General features: G+C 38.2%; 1 long non-coding RNA gene across 1 annotated transcript in view; it reads left to right on the forward strand.

Annotated features, from left to right (window-relative positions):
* The window catches only part of LOC117979080 (uncharacterized), a 1,348,572-nt gene that overhangs the window by 725,583 nt on the left and 598,522 nt on the right, over window positions 1-24,467 (forward strand). Inside the window, exon 10 of the long non-coding RNA XR_004669720.3 lies at window positions 13,561-13,695. This is a non-coding gene — a long non-coding RNA (uncharacterized LOC117979080). The remainder of the gene's footprint in view (window positions 1-13,560; window positions 13,696-24,467) is intronic.

Raw genomic sequence — 24,467 nt, forward strand, 5'->3', positions numbered from 1 at the left:
TGATATATATAGTCCTTTATATATTTATACTCATTTATATATTCAATGATTCATATATTCATTTATATATTATTATATATTCATTTATATATTAAATTGTTATATATTCATTATATGTAATATTCAACTGAATATGTTATAGATTCAATTATTTTTCTACATAGACTTAGAAGAGAAGATATTCTGGCCAAGCTCACATGGGGAGAAAGAAATTTATTTACGTTTGATATTTCTGCACTGTTGGCTCCTTTCAATATCCAGATGCCTTTCCTTGACTTCTCAATTACCTTCTTTGTTTCTCAGGTGACTTACGTTCAGAATTCCTGAATTTGCACAACACCTACTTTATGCCATCAGTCTCTAATGTCACAGTTTCACCCAGATTCCTGCCCTTGATAATACTGCATCCTGGGAGAGTAAATGAGCCATTATATACACTCAAAGAGTTAACCCAGTAATTTACTGAAGCATAGGGAAAAAAAGGAAAACTGAAAAGAAAAAAACAAACAAAACAACTAATAAAAGCTCCCCTAATGAGCTAATGAAGTAGCCTTTTTCTTTTATTCAAGTATCACGTTTCACTTTCAGAACATGTCAGTTTGGAGGCAGATAGTTTTTTTCAACTTTTTAAGTGAAATAAAATAACAACTCTGTTCTTAAATACAAGTGACTATGAAGGCATATGTGTGAATTGTCAGCTGTATGGCCTTTTACTCAGGTACCTTTCACATATGTAGGATTTCGTTCCAAGGGTGTCCACATATTTGGCCAATTATACAATTTTATCTGTAGGCAAAACTTACAATTATGTAATTGCAGTGGCTACTATAATTACAATACAGCAGCCATTAAATAAACTGATGTGAAAATGGGGCGTTCTAAAAATTGTGGGCATATTTCTTCACACCATTCAATAAAGTAACAAGAACATACAAATTCTCTATTGATTTAAATATCTGAGTGTCATTTATACTGATTTTAGTATAATTTTCATCAAATGTGACATATGTTTTCTGAATACTAAGAAGTGTTTCTGGTGACTGAAGGTAAAAAGAGTTAAATTTCAGAAATCTTAAAATCTACTTGCGACAATAAGGCAATGACTCTGTTTAAGACTACTTCTACTTTTAGACTGGGTTCCTCTGGAATGTTGATTTACCTTGGTTCTGACATTTCTTTCCTTTATTTTAAACACTGTCAGTCAGCTGGCTTCTTATTTGTGGACTGGGAACATCACAAATGTCTCTTAAAATATCCTTTATTTAACATTCCATTCCCTGTGAGATGCCATTTCATCTCTCCCCTTTACATACAAGCTCCTTCATCAAACCCTGGTCTCCATACCCTGAATGTGGATCCAGTGTTTACTCATCTGCATTTGGCTCTCCCTCCTCCAGAACACCCTCATTCGATACCATCGGGGGCTTTGTAATTGCCAAATCCGTAGAGCACTTTTTCTTCCTTTTCTAAGCTCCTCTTTGATGAACTTGACTCCATTTGCAACTCTTTTTGATTCATTCTTCCATGTTTCGCGTATCTCTTCTGATTCTCCTCCTGTCTCTGACATTGGTTATGGCTCCTTTGCCCGGTCTTCTTTTTTACTCTGATACTTTATGTTGAAGTCTGTCTTGGCACTTGTCTTACCCTTCAGCCTCCTCATAGAGCCTCTTTTATAACTTGAAGTTCAGCCAAATGCTGATGATTTTCAAATCTGTTTTCTCAGCCCAAACTCCCTGAGCACCAGACCTCAACATCCAGCTGCCTGAGAGATTGCTCCATTTGAGAGCTTCATAGCACATAAGATCTGCACAGGTAGAAGGAATGTCTGCTCTTCTTTCTGCATTTCCTGCCTCTGGTGACTGCCACCAAGAACCAGGCAGGTACCTCACTGGAGGTTTTGGAGTCATCCTGGCACCCTTCTTCTCTCATATGCTCTTCTATAATCAATCCAATCTGTTACCTAGCCCTGTAGTTTCTATTCACAACTCATGCATAGATATGACTTTTAGCTCTTGTTCTTACCTGTATTATAATAACCTGTTAACTGGTTCATTGCTTCCTATCTCTCTCGTCTCTCGTCAATCTCTCCCTCTTTCATACACAGGCACATACACACATGCACTCGTTTTGCTCTCCTTCCAATCCATTTGGTGTAGGTTGCCATGTTCATAATACAAATCAGATCACCTTCCTGGTGGACTCCACTCATGTCTGTCATTTTTAAAACCTAAATTCTTGAACATGACATTCAAAATCCCCATTATATGTCATAATCCTTGTTTCCAGCCTTTTCTCTTTTATCAGTCACCATCTAATTTCTTGCAGTTTCTAATCACATAGATGTTTCTCATTCAATGCCTGAAGTAATTACATTGTTTTTTCCTTCTCCAAGAAATTTTCTACCTCTATACAAACTTCCTTGACTAACACTTAGCTTTTAAGATTCCTTGTATCTCTCATATACCACCTTTTTTTTTTGTATAACATTTTATGATCCCTTATCACCCTAAATAGAATTGACCTTGTTTCTCTACCACAACCTTTGTATCTCTCAGTACACCTCTAATATTGGTTGAACAAATACCTTAATCTTCTCCTAAGCAATATATCCTCTCTATGCCTCAATATGGTATAGGGATATTCTAAGATATAATAGAATATGTGTGGTAAAATGTTTTGAGTCAATGACCAAATGAATGAAATGTACACATACCTAAAGAGATAGGCAGGATTGAATACAGATCATTAGAGAGGGATGAAACAATGAATCATGTTTCTGAGACAAGAGAAGAAAACAATTTCTGGCATCAAGAAAGACTTCATGAAAAAATACAATTGCTTCAGTTCTATAGAAGATTTAGAAACCTGGAATGAGGGTGACATGAGACCCAGACTGTAATCTGGTATATTCTCTTTTATTGCTAATATCTCTGCATAAATGCATTGTGAAGTAAAATAATTTCTGGCTGATTGAAATTTCTGGTTATTTGAAGTTTTTCTCTATTTGTACAATAACACTTCTTCTGATCATCGGCCATAAAATTTCCTCACTCTATTGCCTTAGATAATTTATTTTATCTTAGAGCTTTCTTCTCTAGCCTTTGCCACTATAAACACTTTACTAGTATCTTAAAGTCTAATTGTGAAAATAAGGGAATGACATTAAGGCTACTTCTAGTTTTAGACTGGATTCCTCCAGTATGTTGATTTACCTGGGTTATGACATTTCTCTCTTTTATTTTACTAGTATCTAGAACCAGAATTCCCTTTTACTGTGATTCTTTATCTCTAGATTTTTTTTCAGAAATCTTCAGAAAGGTAAAGAAAAAGTAGCAATGCCCATTTTTCTTTTCTATATTTTCTTTCTCTACTGCATTCTTGAGACTATTATGGAACATGGCTCTGTATAAGCAAAATATTGTCCACATTTCAAAGGCATTTCTCCCTTGGGAATTTAATTGGTAGCTTGATTGTGAGAATCCCAATGACTTTTAAAAATTGTTTTTTTTCATATGCAAGCTGTAGAAACAATAACTCTTTACTTGTGCATGAGTCATAACAATTTACAAAACATTTTAGTTTGCATCATTTCATTAAGACTCACAACAAAGTGGGAAGCAGTATCAACATTTTCTTTATAGACATGAAAAGACAAACTCAGATTAAGTTTCTGCTTTAAAGGTACAAAAGTAGTAAGTGGTAATGCTGGAACTTGAATTCTTTTTCACTTAGAAATTTCTTCAAAATGAATGAGTTCATGTCCTTTGTACGGACATGGATGAAGGTGGAAAACATCATTCTCAGCAAACTAACACAGGAACAGAAAACTGAACACCACATGTTCTCACTCATAAGTGGGGGTTGAACAATGAGAACACATGGACACAGGGAGGGGAACATCACACACTGGGGTCTGTTGGGGTTGAGGGGCAAGGGAAGGGAGAGCATTAGGACAGATGCTTAATGTATGTGGGGCTTACAACGTAGATGACAGGTTGATAGGTGCAGCAAACCACCATAGCATGTGTATACCTATGCAACAAACCTGCATGTTTTGCATATGTATCCCAGAACTTAAAGTCAAATTTAAAAAAAAGAAAAGAAAATCAGTCTCCCTCTCTCAAGACAGATTGTGTTATTGAGAGACAACTCTGATTATCTGTAAGTTCATCCTCCTGTTAGGTGAAATGTGTCTCAGAAAAAAATTTCATTTCCAAATTCAAAGCTTTGAGTTTTATTTAGAATCATAAACACAGGGAAAAATAAACAGCTTTCTCTTTTTAGTTTTCCTTTGAGATGACATGAAGCTCAAAACCCAGTTGTTAGAATAAGAGGTGTTAATAGGATCTGGAGGAGAGGCACACAGTTTGATATTCCGAGCCAAAGACAGGCTTGCTGGGCTGTTTCCTCTACCAAATCTTCATTATCCACCACACTGTGTCATTACTCGCATGTTTTAGCATCAACAAGCTGCTCTGACATCCTCCCTAGCCCCCTTTCTCTCTAGAAATAAATACTATTGATCAGCAGTAGCCATGTCTAAAGCTGGCAGGAATGCATGAGCTTATTAAGTTTCTTTATTAAAGTTGACTATAATCTGGAAAGAAGAGTTGATTCCCCTTGGATTTACGGTCATTTATGTTTTTTCCTTGTAATCCTCCATTTGAAACATTTCATTACATACTGTCTAATGGGGATTGGGAATATTTTCATTCAGTAAACGATTTTTGTCATGCTGCTTTTTCCCAATCATTAAAAACTCAGTAGAAGGTCCACAGAGAAAGATGCAAAGTGCAGCTGTGGATATCTACAAGCTTAATATGTGGTCAATTATATTTGCTCTAATTTATAAGGTGATTTGAGACTAGGTTTTTGATCCAAAGAGTTTAACTGTAACATTCACCCTTTAGTGTCCTTGTGTTCTATCCATTATTTTCCTTTAATATCTCTCAAATTAAAGGCTTTATTTTTTCCTGCAGCTGTTAAATTCAATCGTTCTCTTGAATTTCAGCAAAAGCTTTATAATGAGTTTCTCTGCTGCCAACCACTCTTTCCCTTCTCCTTCTTTCCTCCCTTTTTTTTACCTTTCTTTTGCAGCCCAAGTGATCTGTTCAGTATACAAATATGACATGTCAGCCCACTATGCACTTAAAATTTCTAATGATTCCTCATTACATTTAGGCTGGAAGCCAAATTCACTTCTAACCCCAAGATGCCACGTCTGATTCCTCAGCTTTAAGCTGGAATTCCTCTGATTTAAGCTGGAAGTCAAAGTCGCTTCTAATCCCAAGATGCCTTGTCTGATTCCTTAGCTCTGTATTCAGCCAGTACTTCCCTCCTGCCCATCACACACCTTACCCTTCAACTTCAGTAAACTCCTCACTATGTCCTTCAATATCTGTATGGCTGTGTCCATGACACATATCCCTTCTTCATCTAACTAACTGGTATTCATCTTTGAGACTCACTTTTTTTTTTCCTGGGATTTCCTTCCTGTTCTAAGTGTGTCTACCATGTAGATCACTTGCACCAATGACTTTCTGTTAGGGCTCTTAACACATTCCACTGTAATTACCTGATTACTTGAGTTAATAACTACTATTCCTGAGCTACTTGAAGACAGCATCTGTGACTTTATAATTCCTTTGTCTGTAATTTCTAGCTCTGTACCTGGCAAAGAGTAGGTTTTTAATAAAACGTTGTTGAATGATTGAGTGAAGGAATGAATACGTAAACATATGAAATAAAGTGAAACACTGTATAACTGATAATATTTGCTTGTCAAATGATTTTCAGCTCCAGAAAGCAAGAACTGTGATGTCTGAGAAACCAAATTTGGAGGGCAAAATATATAGACCTGTGACTCTGAAAACGTTAGATCTGCAAAGGACTGTAGAGATTTCCTAAAGTGTTCAAATGAATTTAGTTCAACTTTTCACTTGATAGATGGAGAAACTGTCCTGAAGATGTTGAGGGGCTTCCTGGAGTTGCAGAACTAAGCCCCTCAGAGCTAGAGCACAGGACTTTTAAATGCTGCTTATGTATGACTGTGAAGAGTTAGTCACTTCATTTTTACCAGAATTGCAATGGTTATATAGTATGTGCTATCTTCATAAATATATATATTACTCAGCAACCCATATGGTTAGAGGCAGGAGTTCTAAAAGAAGACTCTTCAAACCGCAGGGTTCTCCAAGTTCCCAAGTTTTACTGGAGACAATTTCAACATTTTCCTAAAATATACTATTGACTCATCATAAGTTAAGAATGCATTAACACCCCCACAAAATGTAACCAAGAAACTGTGTTTCACCTGAAAGTGTATAGTCTAATTAAAAATGAGTAAAACCTGAATATCTCAGTTTCTTCCTGGTATTTAATTTTTTTTCTTTTATTCTGAATATATTCCAGTTATCTACTTAGGTCTTTCCGTGAAGTATCAGAACATAGTCGACTTTCTCAACTCTAGGAGATGTAGGGACATAATTCCTAGTTTTAGCAGGAATTCTTCAGACTTGCTAATAGTAATATGAGAAGCCCTATTCAACTTTTCAATATGTCTAATACTAAGATGGATATTATGCATTACCTCTCAATGAAATTACACAAATTTACTGGAATGTTAAGTTGGCTGAAATGGTTACAAATGGGAAGAGCATGCTGATTGCTGTTATATATTTATTTGCCCAATAACAAATGGAAATTAAAAAGAGTCAACCATTATAGAATAAATGCAGTTTATTTGGTAGACATTTGGTTTCTAAAAGTCGTATGTAAAATTCTCCACAAAACTAAAAGAGAGTTGCTTGGTTATAACAAGGCTGATGCCCCTTGGTACAGTAGAAATTTCTTTTTCCAGGTCTGAGATTCTGAAAAATAGACTATGGGAAGTCATAAGTAGAGGTCATTATTTCACTACAACTCATTCCTAAAGTAGTGAAGAGTGTTAGGAACTGAGCAGCATCCTGAATTGAGTCTCTTAAGAATCATTGAGGTCCGATAACTTGTGTCAACATCATTATCACAGGATTTGAAGGAGTTGGGTAGGGACTCATGAGTGAGAAAACTGATAGAAAGTTCTGGGGTCCCTTCTAATATTTGCACTTTCAATATCAAGTATAACTAGCTTGATATGAGAACTGGAAATGACAGTTTCTAATTTATATAAGATCTCCGGGTTGTTCAGTGGGAGAGCCAAAGTCTAAGGTTAGAAGGCAGCTGCTCTCTGTAATTCTGCAGTATACACAAGAGATCTATCAATCAATGAACTATAATTTATAATTACCCCAAATTCATATCATGAGAAGAGATATCACCAAAGCATTTTTAATCAAGTCAGACTATTCAAAACCCACTGCTCAGGAAACTCTAAGATGTGGGGTTTTGGCTACTATTCAATTTCTGAGGCGTGGGGAATATGAATCTTCCAGAAATGCAATTTCCCATTAAAGATGTTATATAGGAAAACAGTACTAGAATTGGAGTTATAACTGGTATCTAATTTTGTTCCATTTACTGAATTGCCGTATGACCTTGGATAAGTCACTTAATCTTTCTAAATCTTATTCCTTATCTATAACATTAATGGAGGTGTTGTTAAATGCGTTCTTGGAAGCCTTATGCCTTCTTTAAAGTTGCCTTAGGACAAGGATGAGGATAATTCTGCTATGATTAGGGCTGATTATGATCTCTTAAGGGAAGCAGTTATAATATCTTATTTATATACTTTTCTGGAAAATTGTTCAGTTGCATTTGCCCTTAAATGCTCTCAACTTAGTGGACTGTCTGAATTTCCAAATCTTATGGAAAAAAGTGATTTCCCTAAACCTTAGAGATATTTTCTGCTAGGCTGAATTGTTAAGGATTTTTAAAAGTTCTAACTCCAGTTATTTTCCTTCCTTCAGTGATTGATTGGTGATGGTTGGAAATAAAATTAGAAGGTGTCCCCCAACTGTGAAATGACTCATAAGAAAGGTTCAAAGTGTTCTCTTTTGAAAAGTTCTTAGATTAAGAAAGTGCTTTATTCCCTTAAAATATCTTGGATGAAATGTCCAACCCACTTAGAACGATCTAATGTTAGAAATGGAAGGGACCTTAGTTTCACTTTCTACAAGCATCTTTTTATGGATGTGAAATGTGAGGTCCAGAAATATTTTCTTGACTGGGGAAGGGGAACAAGACGGGGAGAAAACCAATCATACAGCATGTTTCACTCTCTTTTAATAATTGTCTTTTATATTTGTATTTTATTTTAAAGTTTACAAAGCACTTACACAGCACTTAATTTCATATGTATTATCAGCCAGTGAGACGGTTAGACTGTTATAAATATCAAGTGTTATGTCGCAATGGTAATAACTAGCTAAATCAAGACGAAAATACTTTCTGCTTCAGATCAGTGTTATTTCTACTCATTAATCTACCGTAAAAGTTTAACTTTAATTATTAAAAAAATAAATGAAATACTGATACTATGGTTATTTTCAGCTATTTCGCATTTAGATTGCCCCTTTTTCCAATAAAATTATTATCAACAGTGAGATACAGAAATTTCTTTACTGGAGAATTGTTTGATCTGACAATGCTGAAATAAAAATATAAATATCATTGCATGCTTCTTTTAATATTTGTTAGGTGAATGGTAGGTAATAAGGAAGGAGGGCTGGGACATCCCTAGAGATAGAAGTCAAGAGTCTTACATATGTTACAAGCTGCTGGACTTTTCAAGGCAAAGGAGTTTGGTCCCAGTCTAACCTAACCAAAACTGTTGTGAGTTTGCCATGGCTGTTGTGTTCCTAGTCACCCCTTCTTTCTGAGAGACACTGGAAACAAAGAACAAACACAGCTTGCTCCAACTTCTTTCTAACACTTTGCCGGAAGGTGATCAGAAAATAGAGTTATTAATTAATAACTCCTAACAAATATGAAGTAAGTAAATAGAATATGTAGAGTAAATCTAAGCTTTCATTAGGCATAGATTAGAGAGCTCCATCCTGTGCTGTGGCATGCCAATGTTGAATGTTTATCATGTATTCTAGAAAGGGAAGAAGGATGGCAAATTGTTTGGGAAGAGAGCTTCCAAGTTAGATTGGAAGTCATGTTCTGCCTATCAAAATACCCCAGCATGAGATGATGACTAAGCAAAAAAAGAGGAAAGAAAGCAGCTACCACTCCAACGAAGGGCTAAAATGGCTTTGCTACCCAGCCTCTCCCATCCTCTGCTGATTCTACATTAAAATCATGATGCAGGAGCATTCGATTTGAGAGTCACACACTCATTTCAGAGAAGTTGTATTTTTTTCAGTTCTAGAAAAACCAAAGTGATGGCTTCTATGTGCCCAGGGAATAGATCCAGGAGGATCACCTCAGAGACCCCACAAGAGTGGCCAATAAGGAAGAATATTGCTCCAAATTTCATGCTGTCATGAGTAAAGAGATGGTATCCAAACTACTACAATTTACAAAATATTTTCTTTACTTTCTTAGGCAACTTGAAGAATGACTATATAAGAAAGTTAAGGAAAATATGACTTTAATTTACAAGTGAAAAACACAAGACTCAAAAGTGTTAAATGATTTGCCCAGGGCCAGGTATTTCAAGTCATAATTTATGAGTTTTTCCATTTCTAACAGTTTCCTCCCATTTGAGATGAAACTTGTGCATCATATTTATTATTTGTTATTGAACCATTATGTATTGTTCACTGAGTCAGGCATAAACAAGCCTTCTTCACTCAGTGGTAAGGAGTGTATTATTTACATTTTCTCCCAACAGTCAATACAAGAGAAAATACAGAACATTTCTGATAAAACTCATTTTTTTACCTTCTTATTTTTTCTTAATTCTCTCTTAGATATGTAGTTCTTAGTGGATTGATTTGCCCATTTCTGGACCCCAGAGGATGCATAAGAATCAGAGACATATAGTGGGGCAGTGACCTTGTAAAGCCCAAAGCAGGGGCTTATTCTCCAAGGACAGAGTAAACACATACAACTTGGCTAGAAGTAGAATTTTCTAAACACTTCTGTGGACTAGAGAAAAAAGTATTGGGAATATTGGAAGCAAAATCCATATTTTTCTTTCCATATTCCAATCTCAGATGTGTTGGAGAAAGGTTAATTATGTTTTATCTTTTATCCAATCTGGTTATAGGTGTAAAAAATAAAAAAAAATCAATTACCATTAATTCTTATATTTTTTGTAACTCTCACAGAATTCTAATAAGACAGAGGACCTTGGTAGGTAAACTAATAGACTCCAGCAGGACTCCACACCCTACTGGAACCTACGAATATCTTACCTTTTATGGCCAAAAGTCTTTGCAGGTATGATTAAGTTAAGGATATTGAGATTGAGAGACCATCTGGACAATCCTGGTGAGCCCAGTGAATTTACAGGGGTCTTTATGAGAGGGAGGCATATGGTTAACATCAGAAAAAGATATGATGAAACTAGAAGTTGGAATGATGCTCTTTGGAGATGAAAGAAGAGACCCAGAATCAAGGATTGTAGGTGACCTCTAGAAGCTTGAAAAGAACTGTCTCCTAGAGACTACAGAAAGAAGACAGCCCTGAGGATGCTTTGCTATTAGTCATGTGACTTCTGGAACTCTAAGAGACTATATTTATGTTGTTATAAGCTACTAATTTGGTGGTAATTTGCTACAGCAGAAACAAGAAAACAATATAGGTTCATCAGGAGAAGGGGTAGTATGTTTTAAAGAAAAGTAATTGAAGAAACACAGAACTTAAGTAACTCAGTTTTACGTTCCTATTAGGGTATAAGGCTGTGTTTTAATTTAATCCTTCATATTTTTTGTGTTAATGCATCCATATACTCATTGAGTACCAAAAGTAGTTCCCAGCACTGTTCAATGGGTTTCTTATTGGAAGTCCAATGATGTCCTCTGAGATACACAATTGGTCTTGAAAGGCTCTTGAATTATCATTTGAAGTAGACACATGGTGGGAGAAAATAGAAACTCTATATTGGGAGGCCATTTTGACACAGGAAGAGGCTGGGGCAAGACTAAGTAGTAAAGAAGCAGAGACTGGTGGCTCAGGTCTGGATTTGGGCTTCATAAAACAGAAGACAGCATCTTTAGGATTACTTTCTGGCCTTCCGGGCTAGGGAAACTGGAAGATCTAGACAGATACTCTGTCCAGGAGTAAAGGCACTGCATTTTGACCTTCCTTTCCTTGTGCTGTCTCTCAGGCATTTGTATATGGAAGATGGAATGTGGGATAGAAAAGAACCTAAAAATGTGGCTCAGGAAAGCAAGGGTTTGCCATTGGGTACACTTAGACGTGTGTACTTTTGGAGAACTCAGTGGTTCTTGGCTCCTGGACTACTCCTCACCCCAACTCCTGACATTCCAACTCCACAGCCTCCAAGTAAAAAGCACTTGGCACATTCAGAGATTGAGCTTTCTTAATCTTTTTGCCATTGTGAAAGACAGGTGTGAAAGCTCTTGGAAATTGGAGCTATTTTACCTGGTAGGAGTTCATTGTGCTAACCCTCCTGGAATATGTTGTGCACTTTTTTTTTTAATCTCAAAATAACTCTCTTTATGGGAGGTGATAATTTTATATTTTTAAATTTATATCTTTTTTTGAAACATTTTTCTTACTAAATACTTTTGAAAAATCAAAATAGCATTTGTGATCACTATAATATTACTAATAACATGATTACTAGTAACAGTACCTGATATTAATCAGGTTCCAATAATGTGAAAGTTGCCGAATTGATAAATAACATATACATTATCATTAAAGCCAACAACAATTAATTAAGGTAGGAGGTACTATTATCTTCATTTCATTGACAAGGAAACTAAGGCTTGGAAAGTGAAAGGTCGCCTTTATAATAAAGTCAGCCTGTGCAGAATAACTCCGAAGATAAACTTTGCGAAGAGATCTAGATCTTCTAACTTTATCCAATGAATCATTTAATTACTTGATAGAGAAAACTTCAGCTTCTTTAACTATGTAAGCCCAAGACATAGCATCATTCAATGCATGCAATAGGTGCTTAAGAATATTTATTGCATTTTCACTTTGAGATCAGGCACTGGGAATGTATCAAGTTATTATGTACTCATCACTAAAGTTTGAGACACCAAATTACAAGAACTACATGGAAAAAGTAAATATAATTGCACTCTAAAAATGCTGGTAAGGATTGTAAATTGAATGTATCTTCTTGGGGTTTGCTTTGTCATACAAACCCTGAAATATAAATGCCAAAATGTTGGAAGACTCATGGATTACCCTTATTCCCTCAATTTAAAAAGGCAATTGACAGACAGCATTGTGTATTTCACCCAAGATTTTACTGTTGTCTAGATACCCAAATAGCCTCTCAGGTTCAGTGGTATCCAGTGCAAGTGGGAGAAAATAGCATATAAGCTCTCTATCCCTGACATTTTCTCCAGAGACCCATGAAACAAGTGAAGCAGGTGGTCAATATTCAACTGATTGGAGATGGATATTTCTGTATCAGAGGCAGAATGAATCCTGCTTCAGGCATTAGTCCATCGTCTTCCCTCTAACATCAGCACACAACATCTAATACAGACCTCCTCAACCTACCCAAATCCAGCATGACAGATCACACAAATGACTTTGGCAAATACTCAGAAGCAGGTAATTTATTGATTAGTTGATTGGCTGATTAATGAAATTTCTGGTTGTAAGAATAAGTTTTTGATCAACAGAAAAGGGTAAAAAGCCATTGTGGAGGCTGGGCATGGTGGCTCACGCCTGTAATCTCAGCACTTTGGGAGGCCAAGGCAGGCGGATCTGGAGTTCAGGAGATCGAGACCATCCTGGCTAACACGGTGAAACCCTGTCTGTACTAAAAATACAAAAAATTAGCCGGGTGTGGTGGCAGGCGCCTGTGGTCCCAGCTACTTGGGAGGCTGAGGCATGAGAATGGCGTGAACCCAGGAGGTGGAGCTTACAGTGAGCCAAGATTGCACCACTGCACTCCAGCCTGGGCTACAGAGTGAGACTCCATCTCAAAAAAATAAATTAAATAAATAAATAAATAAATAAAATAAATAAAAAAATAAAAAGCCATTGTGGAAATGAATCACTCAGGCATGATACCTATGGTAAATGTGATTTTTTTTAACTTATAATGAAGAGGGATACTAAAAATTTTTCTGGAAGTAGCATTCTTTGAACTGTCTCAAAAATTCTGATGGGATCTGCTATGGTATGAAAGTTTGTGTTCCTCCAAAATTTATATGATTTCAATACATGAATTTTGGAATTCTAACCCCCAAGGTGATAGTATTAAGCAGGGCCTTTGAGAGATGGTTAGGTCTGGAGGGTGGAAGCTTCACGAATATGATTAATGCTCTTTTACAAGAGGGCCCTAAAGAGTTCTTTTGCCCCTTGAGCCATGTGAGCATACTGTGAGAAGATGCTCTCCATGAGCCAGAAAGCTTGCCCTCACCCAACACCAACACTTGCAATCACTGTTCACTCACAGGTATATCCTGAAGGAAATATATGAGCTTAACTAGGTCCATTCATTTTTATGCCTTGCAGACTCATTTCCTTCTCTAGAAAGCAAGGAAACAAGAATCTGGTCACGGGATTTTACCAGTGCAAAGGATTAATCCACCCACTTGATGGCCAAGAAACCAACCAGTGAGAGCAGGAAGCAAGAACACCTCGAGACAGGTTGGTGCAATTATTTACTTTCATGGAGAGCTACACTTGGTCCTCAGCAAATCCAGACAAAATTGAAACTGTTTTGGCAAATGTTAGCAACCACAAATAAAGCCTCTGTTGTTCCTCACCACTTCATTTTCAAACCCTGTGTCTCAATCAGTACTTAGAAAAACAGACAGAGACTCCACAGGCCTGGAGCTATTCTCCCAGGAGATGTTGAAAATGAAAAAGAAGCCAGCAGCCCTAGATGAAATCTATTTCATACTTGTTTCATAACAATTGCACCAGATAGGGTATTGAAACACAATGAGTCTTTGGGACCAATTTCAGAAACAATTTTTGAAGTTTACTTTTTAAAGGAGAGCCTATGGTACTTGGGAGAAGCAATTGGCAAACTTTTTCTCTAAAGGAACAGATATTAAATATTTTGAATCTGTGGGCCAAGAGGCCACATTGAGGATACTCTATGAGTGCTGTATAACAAGAGAGATCAGAGACAAAGCTTGCCCTGCTGGCTGTTTTCCCTTGGGTGGTCCACAGACCTCTGGGTTGGTGAGCATGCTTTGGGTCCATCTATTGGCTGACGTTCTTCAGAGGAGATGGAATGCCAGCCTGGGTTGAAAGAGATTGTCCCTAGTTGCTTCTGTCCCAGTGACAACCAGATCTAGGCATGCTCTTTCTTCTCTTGGGAAGTCTGGCCTTCTTAACTAGGCAAGCCGGTTGGAGCAAGGAGACTCAATGAGTTACCGACTTCTAGACAGAGATTTCATTGCCCCATGCCTGACATTGCCAGTGACAGAGACCTCAACATGTAGATGGCAACTAGGGCAGGTGTGGACCAATGGTGAGGCTTAGCTGCTGGCCAGAGTAGCAAAGCCTTGGGGAGAATGGGGAACAGGATGAAAGGGAAACCCAGCTTTGTTTCCACAACTCAAAATGCTATCTGGAGCAGCGCCGGTGGGCTGTACAAAAACAGAGAGAAGCCTGGGTTTTGTCCACAGGCAACCTCTGTTTTAGATCCTGGCTGAACCCTGACATGATTACCTTAAGGAGACATACTGGAAGAAGGTAGAAACTGGAGAAAGATGTTTCTACAAAAAAGCTGTGAAGATAGCTCCAGCTACAGGTAAATGAGCATAGTCCAAAAGGCAGAATTGCAGTTGTAGACCAAATGATTGGCACCATGAGCATTAATAGGAAGGATGAGGAGAGAGTCCTAGGCAGAGACTTCATCGTGACCGGGAAAACAGAAGCACACGTAGCTCACTGTATTACCCAGACATTTGCTTCCCCTTCCATGTGAAAGAATTACACATCCTTGTTCATTGCCTGGTGAATTTTGGGACCTTTCCATGGGAGTATGGTTCCTGCCACATTATCAGGCTCAGCCAAAGGATGTATTTTGACTAATGAAATCTAAGCACACATGATGTAATGCTAGGTTGGATCAAAATCTTTCTGAAATATTTCATGCTTCTGTCAGCAATTCCCTTTTATCTTCTGCTAACAGAATGTCTATACTCATTTATTTCAGATGTGGAGTACATTCAGGCCCACACTGCCATTTAGCCCACATTTCTTGAGGTGGAGAGTAAGACTCAGTTTTCATAAGCCATTGAGATTCTGAGGTAATGGGTTACTGCAGCAAAGATGACTAACTCACAGGTAAAATTTAGAAATGCAGAAAAGAGGCTTGTATTGGTGAAGTCTGTTACTGGATAGTCAGGTCCCAGACACCAAGTTAAGGGTTAAGGCCAGGGCTCCAGTCTCCATGATGATAAAAATAAGCCAGGACATGACGTCTAAAGACCCTAGTCCCAGGATACTTGACAGGGTGCCAGGATAGGTATTTAGATTGAAGAAATACGTCTTCCTTGAGTCGCAAGGTTACAGCTGACCATAGAAACCCTGACCCCAACCTGAGTCATTTAATCATCTATCTGTGTATTAAGAGTCACCTACTCTATATTCTAAGACACACCAGGAGGTAAGGGTACAGAGATACCTCAATCTTTGGGGGCCTCAAAGATTAGGAAGGAAGATACACATATAAGCCAAATTTCCCAGAGTAGATTACATACTATGTTATAGCTACAATAAAGATATAAGAAGGGAGAGATTAATTACTCATGGGGAGGGTACATCATAAAGTGTTTACAGGAAATTCTGGGTCTTGAAGATGAGTAGGTGTGTCTAGCTTGAGGGACTAATATGTTTAACAGCAAAGAAGCTTAAGGATCAGACCAAGTTCCCTAAATCTTTCTTGTGCAGTCAGAATTTGTCGAAGAGAAGTTCTCTGAGTACGGTCCATTGGTCACCTGCACCAGAAGCAGCTTCATAACATAAACAGATCTTGTGTTGTCAAACCTCCTGAACTGGAATTTCTACACCTGAATCCTGGGAGTATGCAAAACTATCTGACCTTCCAGATGACTCTCTGCACACTCAAATTTGAGATCCAGAGATGCAGCACAGTGTGTCTCAAACCTGGCTACACATTAAATAATCCAGGCAGCTTTTGAAACATACTGATGCTTGGGCTTCACCCCAGAGATTATAATTCGATTGATCTGAAATGGGGCTGAAGCACTGGTATGTTTTAGAAGTTTCCTACTTTTATTTTCATGCATAATCAGTCAGAGAATCATTGGTCTAGAGAAAAACATTGATTCACAGTTACTGTGTATCCGTCATGTGTGAGACATTATCCATGGTGTTGTAGTGGCCACAGTGATTAAAATTATAGTGGTCTTTCTTAAATGTAACTTAAAATGTTGAAATCTGATAGGAAGACAGTGCCTGGCAGAGTAGACATTCAAAATCATACATTGAGTGAACAAGAGGAGAAATTTATCCAAAGAGGCTGAACATTTTAATCAAGTATTCCAGGTCATTCACAAGTACTGTAACTGAAGTTTATGCACCGCTGTCCCTGGCAGAATGGGACAGTGTCCCAGGGAGAATGTGGAAGGGAAGGAGAGTTAAATGGGAAATAGAGAGAAAGTCTGCGTGCAGATAAAAGTGGCTCAGGCTGGGGGCACAGGGGCTGCAGTGGCCAGAAACCAGGCAGACCCGGCAGGACAGTCTGGCTTTCAGAACAAAGAGGCTCCATTTTCACTGCCTTATGGGCATAGAGCTTTTGTTCTCTTGCTTCTATTACAGAACTTATCCTCAGAAAGCGTGTTATCTACCCGTTTTGGGTTTTGTTTATTGCGTTTTCAGAATTGAATTTTTCAAGAGCGATTGCCACAATACAATTTTGTAAACTTGTAGAACTGAACATTTCTAATTAGGTTGCTATAGCCCTTAGCCAAATTACTGCAAATGTCATCTCTCCACTCTCTTTTTGATGCAAAAATGTAGGGCAGTCAGCAATATACACAATTTAGTCTTAACACAGGCAGACGCTGTTCATGGTGACAGAAGGGTCTGTTTTTCATTAACCCAAAATTTGCTTAGTCAAGCAACTCCCTCATTACACAGCTTGCATTGAAAAGGAGGTTTCTTTCAAGCAAGCTGCTAGGTTAGCATTAACTGTCCATAAAAATTAAGTAATTGCCCTATCTCAGGATGGTTAGGAAGTTGGTCATATTCAAGGGCCATCCCTGGCCATGTTGAGTCTTCTCTAATGGCACAGCCTCAGGTTTCAGGGATTGCGCATCATTGGAAGACTTGGCAGAAACATCCAGTCTTTCATTGTTCTCTTCCATGAAAATCTATTTTCAGTTCAAGAAAACATTAATTTGTGAGTAATCCAATTCTGTCAACCCCAGAACTGAATTCCCCTGCCTTTGTCATTCTATCCCCAGCCTTTCATAGATAGAGCTATGAATTGTTCCAATGCAAAGCTCATCTCTACACCCCAGCCTGGGCTGGTTCATATGCAAACAAAGCATAGTAAAACCAATGAACAAATGATTAAAAAAAAAAAAGGACTAATGGTCAGCATTGAGTACTCACTATGGACGAGGCATCGTATTAGGCCCTTTAAGTCTCATTTAGTTCTGTTTACCATTCAGAAAAAGTACATTATGGCCAATATACAGATGAGAAAACCAAGTCAACAGAAATAAGTGGCAATATTAATGTTACACAGCTAAATCATGAAAGGGCCAGTTACACAGTAGTGTAATTCTATAGCTCTTTCTTATAACATTCTAATCAACATTGCTGTGGGCATTAACAATAGTAATTTTTATGCTTAGAATCCTCACCCCCAGTCATGAACTGTGGGCTCCCTCAACATGTGTCCTACTCTAGGTGCACTTTTTCTACAGATGAAGCTGGTTTCTCAAGGATGGTTTCCTCTAGTCTCCAGTTTGCTACTTATGGATAAATATCTAATATAAAGCTGACTTTAACTCCCAAATCTTATGAATCATCGACTCCAGATATTTTATTAAGTAGATCTACCAATGAGAACAGGACCCCACCATTCTCTGCCCTCACCAGAAGGCTCCCTCCCCTCTGTCTTGATCTGAGAGATGGGGTAGATGTATATGCTTACGATGGGGAATGACATGCTTGTGAGATCTTCTCTTTCACAGAGCTAGCATCACATAAAACCAGACTCTTCACACCTCACAATGTTGCTCATGGACTGATTTTTCAGATTCATTTCTTTCCCCCATCTCCTGTTGCTCTGTTGTGTAAGCTTTTTGTCTCATAAATTCATTTCTATGTTCAACCTCGTTTTCTGCCCTAGCTCCTCCAAGGTGACTGTAAGCTTCTTCCTAGATATTATTTGATTTATCTTTCTGGCTCTACTGTCTTCCACCTATCTGAATGATCACTAGTTTAGATCTTCCTCATCCCCTCTACTTTCTAATTCAGAGCCAACTAGAAATCTTAGAAGCAGTTTTGATGACTCCTTCTTTACATTTGCCATTCAAGCAGGACATTGTCCTATAGATTCTTGTGCCTATAAATACCTTTGAATTTCATGATTTATCATGTAGATTATGAAAATATCTTCTAACTGTTCTCCACACCATGATAGCCGTATATTGTATTCTACTTTTCTACCAGAGTGATCTTCCTAAAGATTGTATCTCTCCTTTTTAAGCCTCTGAATGGATATCCATGCTTTCAAGATAAAGTCCAAACCCCTTATGGTATCTGTCTTATCTATAGTTCAAATTTTATTCATTTTTCAAAACTCAATAGAAATTTTCTTTAGATTTAAGTCTTTCTCAACTCACCTGCTGTGGTTTGAATACCTAAAACTCATGTTGAAAATCCCCAATGTGTCAGTATTGAGAAGTGGAGGCTTTAAGAGGTAATTGAGTCATGAGGGCTCTACCCTCATGAATGGATCAATCTATTCATGGATTAATAAATTAAAGGATTAATTGATTAATGGATTAATGACTCCCGATGAGAATGACAATGGTGGCTTTATAAGAAAAGAAAGAGAGACTTTAGCTAGCACACTCAATCCCCTTGCCATTTGATGCCCTGCACTTCCTCAGGACTCTGCAGGGAGTCTCCACTGGCCACAACGCCCTCTCCAGACACATCCCCTCAACCTTGGACTTCTTGGCCTTCATCACTGTAAGAAATAGATTCCTTTTTAAAATAAATTACTCCATTTCAGGTATTCTGTTATAAGAAACAGAAAATGAACTAGGACATCAACGCACCCTGAAGCACTATTACAGCATTTCTTAAGTTGCGCTGTACCTATTTATACATGTCCTTTCTCCTTACTCTGAATTGTAGGCTTCTTGATTAGGCAAGGACTGTGTCTAGTTAATTTCTGTACTCACAACTTCTGGCACAGTACCTGGCATGTACTTTTTGAATATTTAACAAATGTTTGCTAAATGTTTGGATGAAGAAATCAATCAGTGAGGGAAATAGAGGTCAGCATCCCCTATCCCTTTTCTTCTGCTTAGTTCAAAGTGTCTGCCCATGTCCACACATGGGAAGGTTACTGACTTATTCAGATATATGGATAGATGTGGTCATTAGAAAGACCATTGAAGTTGCCCAACTTCTTTTAGGTCAAACATAAGCCAAGCTAATACCAATTGGCCTTTGTGCTGCAGAAAACTTGTATTCAAAGCATTTACTTTTTAAACTCAAATTTGCATATGCCCTTACCTTGTAGAAGAGGAGACAAAGTTGTAAAATTATTCTGAAATAGGTTTTTGCAACTGAAATAGAGGAGAGATGAAAGTAAGGGGTTTGATAATGCTGATACCTGAGAGAATATGAAAATTTGGTTGTGGGTAGAGAGCAAGATCAGTGAGTAATTTTCCTCCTGACTCTAACCTGTAGGACATGATGAGGTCATGTGGAGGTCCTTGGAGGGGTTCTGAAACCAGGCACTCCACCAGCTACTACTTACTGAACACTGCCTGTGCCGAGCACTGCTTTAGGCTCCAGGAATGAAGAAGCAGTCAAGATGTGCTACCTGCTCCTGGAGCTTGTGTGTGGAAAAGGCGCACAATAGCTAATTACAAGGCAATATGGCAAGTGCTAGAATAGAGAGTAAAGAGTGTTCTGGAAGCACATCAGGCATTGAAGGCTTTCCTCTAGAGGATCTGGGAGAACTTTGCAGAGGGAATTTTTTTTTTTTTTTTTTTTTTTTTTTTAGATGGAATCTTGCTCTGTCTCCCAGGCTGGAGTGCAATGGAGCAATCTTGGCTCACTGCAACCTCTGCTTCCCAAGTTCAAGCTCACTGAAACCTCAGCCTCCCGAGTAGCTGGGATTACAGGTGCACACCACCATGCCCAGCTAATTTTTGTATTTGTAGTAGAGACGAGTTTCTCCATGTTGGCCAGGCTGGTCTAGAACTCCTGATCTCAAGTGATCTGCCCTCCTTGACCTCCCAAAGTGCTGGGATTACAGGCATTAGCCACTGTGCCCGGCCTGCAGAGGGAACATTTGAATTAGATTAGAAAGGGTAAGAAAGGCTCCTCCAGTTTGATTCAGGGAAAATGGCATTCTAGCTAGAGAGAAAAGTTGGTGTAGAAATCCCAGGATGTAAAGTGACATGGTCAAGTAGTGATACAAGGGTAAATGGTGAATGAAAGGGAGTGTTAACAGATGAGTCTTGTGGAGGAAGTTGGCCAGAGTCATTGGTACTTCATGTATAGGGAGTGGAGTTGATGGAGGATATGAAAGTGGGAATTTACTTGGTCACTCCAATATTGTATGTCCAGGGGCATCCTGGGGCTTAAAGCTCATATGATTGAGGGTATTTTTGATGAGTTAAATAATATTTATATTTGTATTTTGTACTAATGCAAAATTAAATGCAGATCTGTGAAAGTGAGGGGCTCCGGGCTGGGCACAGTGGCTCACACTTGTAATCGCAGCGCTTTGGGAGGCCGAGGCGGGTGGATCATGAGGTCAGGGGTTCGAGATCAGCCTGGGCAACACAGTGAAACCCCGTCTCTACTAAAAATACAAAAATTAGCTGGGCGTGGTGGTGGGTAACTGTAATCCAAACTACTCGGGAGGCTGAGGCAGGAGAATCACTTGATCACACCACTGCACTCCAGCCTGGGCAACAGAGCTAGACTCCATCTCAAAAAAAAAAAAGAAAGAAAGAAAGAAAGAAAGTGAGGGGCTGTGAGTTTAAGGTTCATTAGGTTCAAGGTAAACTCTCTGCTGGTTCATAGAAGGTGAATATTGGTATAAAGCACCCTTACTCTCAAATAAATTCTGAGGATAAGGAGAGACTTGCTTTGTTAGAAAGAAAAGTGACAGAACCATAAAACAAATAGAAACTTAGTTTAGACGCACTGAGCTGGCCTGTATAAAGATGTCCCTTGTCTGCTTCTGGAAAGCTGTTACCTCTCACTTTATATAGGAGCAACAGATTGTGCCTTCTGACAATCCTATCATGTCCTCAGTGTTGCCTCTGGCTGCTCCTGGAAGGGGACCAATCCACTGGGGCAGGATGGTTGGAGACGCAAAGGCAGGAGAGGGGGCTTTCATTTTTTAAGTGTGCCAGATATCCTGTGTTTAGACAGATGTCAATACCATTCCTTTATTCTTGGAGCCTGTATTCCATACTTGTTGTATACGAAAAAAAAATGTCACCAGACCTCATACATTTTGCTGCTATTCTTCCTAACAGGACCTGAAATAATTGATCTATTAATCTATGTATGCTATTTTTTTCTCTTTCCAAGTACTCCTGGAAAGAAAATGTGGGGGAATTTACCACTTTCTTCTACGATTTTCTGCATATCATGCATCTTACACCAGTCAGCTAGTTTAAATTTGTGAGCATTTTTGGTATCTTTCACATCTCTGTTATCTCTGGCATATTATATTATTTATACCTTCTTTTTTCTTTCTTTTCTTTCTTTCTTTTTTTTTTTTTTCTTTTTCTAGACGGGTTCTAGCTGTCACCTAGGCTGGAGAGCAGTGGTGCAATCTCAGCTGACTGCAACCTCCACTTCCATGCTCAAACAATCCTCCAGCCTCAGCCTTCTGAGTAGCTGGGACCACAGGCACACCAGCCACCATGCCTAGCTCATTTTTTGTATTTTTTTGTAGAGACAAGGTTTCACCATGTTGCCCAGGCTGGCCTTGACCTCCTGAGCTCAAGCTATCTGCCCACCTCAACCTCCCACTGCACCTGGCCTATTTATAACATTACAACATGATATATGTTAAACACACACCTAAACACACACACACACACACACACACACACACACAACCCCCCAAAGAGATAGCTAATTCCCTGTTTTACAGATGAGGTCATGTAATTTGCCCAAATCTATACATTTCATAAAGTCAGAGTTCACATTTGAAATCTGGTCTCACCAACCCCAAAACTCAGTCTCTTCCCAGTAGGAATTTTAATTTTGTAAGGGCTCCACAGTTTAAAAAAATATTTAGGGCCATCATGGCACTACTCAAGGCACCCACAAAAATATTCTAATTTGCTTTCAACTAATGGAATCTCTAAAGAACTTGGACTTTTGTCTGATGTTGCTCATTAGAAGTTCTAAGAATAAGCACAGATATGTTCTCATGTTTCTGTCATAAATTTCACCACTCTAATGTCCTCATTGCAAACCCATCTCCTGCACAAAGAAGCCGTCCTTCTTATTTGGCATGCAGATGTGATTTGATGCATGACAGCAGTGTGATCCAACTACTCAACATCATGTAGCTCTTATACCAACCAGAGTGAGCTCCTAGATATTCCTATCATGAGTGGTTTGAGTTCTTCCACAGGAGACTTTATTCTTTCTATCTCACTAATTGAATATTTATCACATTGTTAATTATTCAAGTGTTATTTCACTTTTACACCTAACTTTGGCACTTGTATGCAACCATTTCTTCATGGACATGTAGGGTCTTCCTTGTATCACCTTATTTAAATGTATATCCTCTTCTCTAATGAACTATGTCCTCTTCAAGGACATAATCAGTGTCTGGTAAATCTTTATATCTCTCACAGCACAGAGCACAATTCTGAATATGTTTTCCATAATTATTAGAATGAACAGATAGATACATTTAGGTATAATGATCTTTGACAAAATTGCTACTGTACCATCTCCATATTGGTAGAAGTCAATTAGAGGCAGCTAGCAATTTTATGAAATCTTTTCAGCTTTGATAGATTCTCAGAAAACTCTAAACGTGCTTTATATATCTCAGTGACAGGAAAAGAAGCAGTTTCTGATAGTGAGATTATATAGGTGATTTCACCTGTCTCTTCTCCAAATAACAGGCAGATATAATAATCTGTTTTTTAAAGAAGGAAAATCTGACTTGTTTAACACAAAGAGATTAAACTTAAGTGAATGGAATTTAGTAAGATTTTTATGCAATCGACTATAGACACTTAAATCAATGTCCTTCCTAGAAACAATTTTCTGTCACTATGACAGAGATTATTAATTGCCTTAAAACATCATGTGTGTCTGAAGAAGGAACCCATCTGAATTCACAAGATTAAATGTTTGAAAAACTAAGAAAAGAGGGTCAGAGAGGCATCTGACAGAAGAGTCATTGCAAGGGGGGTACATTTTTAAATCCATCTCTACAGTTTTTAAATCTCTCTCTCTCATGTTCTCTCTGTTCAGTGAAACAAGAAAATATCAAAAACATGGTGAATCTTAGCACCAACAAGGAAAAGGAATTTGACAACATTACTCAGGCTATGTCTATTGACTAGATGAAGACAGTAGATTAAAAGCTGGTTAAACATTCATCCAGTGAAGGCAGCAAATGGACAGTTGCCATCCTAGAGAAACTCTGTTAATGACATGCTACAGGACTATCTCCTTTGCAATGTTTGCATTGACAAATTGTATGAAAATATACATGGCCCATTTATAGAAGGAGAGCATAAAATAAAACTGAGTGGGAGAACTTTACATATGTAATTGCATTTATGGAAGTACAGAGTGTAGGAAAAAGAAGAGTTTTCTTAGCTACTCAATTTAAAAATGAAAGTGATAATGAGGAATCTGAAAGTCAATTTGCGTGAGATTTTTTATAAACACTTTTGAATGCTTGGGCTAATTGGTAAATCTTAGGGTATTTCCCTAAAGATACAAAGACATGGCCGGGTGCACGTGGCTCAGGCCTGTAATCCCAGCACTTTGGGAGGCTCAGGTGGGCCTGACCAGAGGTCAGGAGTTCAAGACAAGCCTGACCAACATGGTGAAACCCCATCTCTACAAAAAATATAAAAATTAGCTGGGCGTGGTGGTGGGTGCCTGTAGTCCCAGCTACTCGGGGGGCTGAGGTAAGAGAATCACTTGAACCCAGGAGGCAGAGGTTCCAGTGAGCT

The sequence above is a fragment of the Pan paniscus genome, chromosome 12 (genome assembly GCF_029289425.2).
Source record: "Pan paniscus chromosome 12, NHGRI_mPanPan1-v2.0_pri, whole genome shotgun sequence".
NCBI lineage: Eukaryota > Metazoa > Chordata > Mammalia > Primates > Hominidae > Pan > Pan paniscus.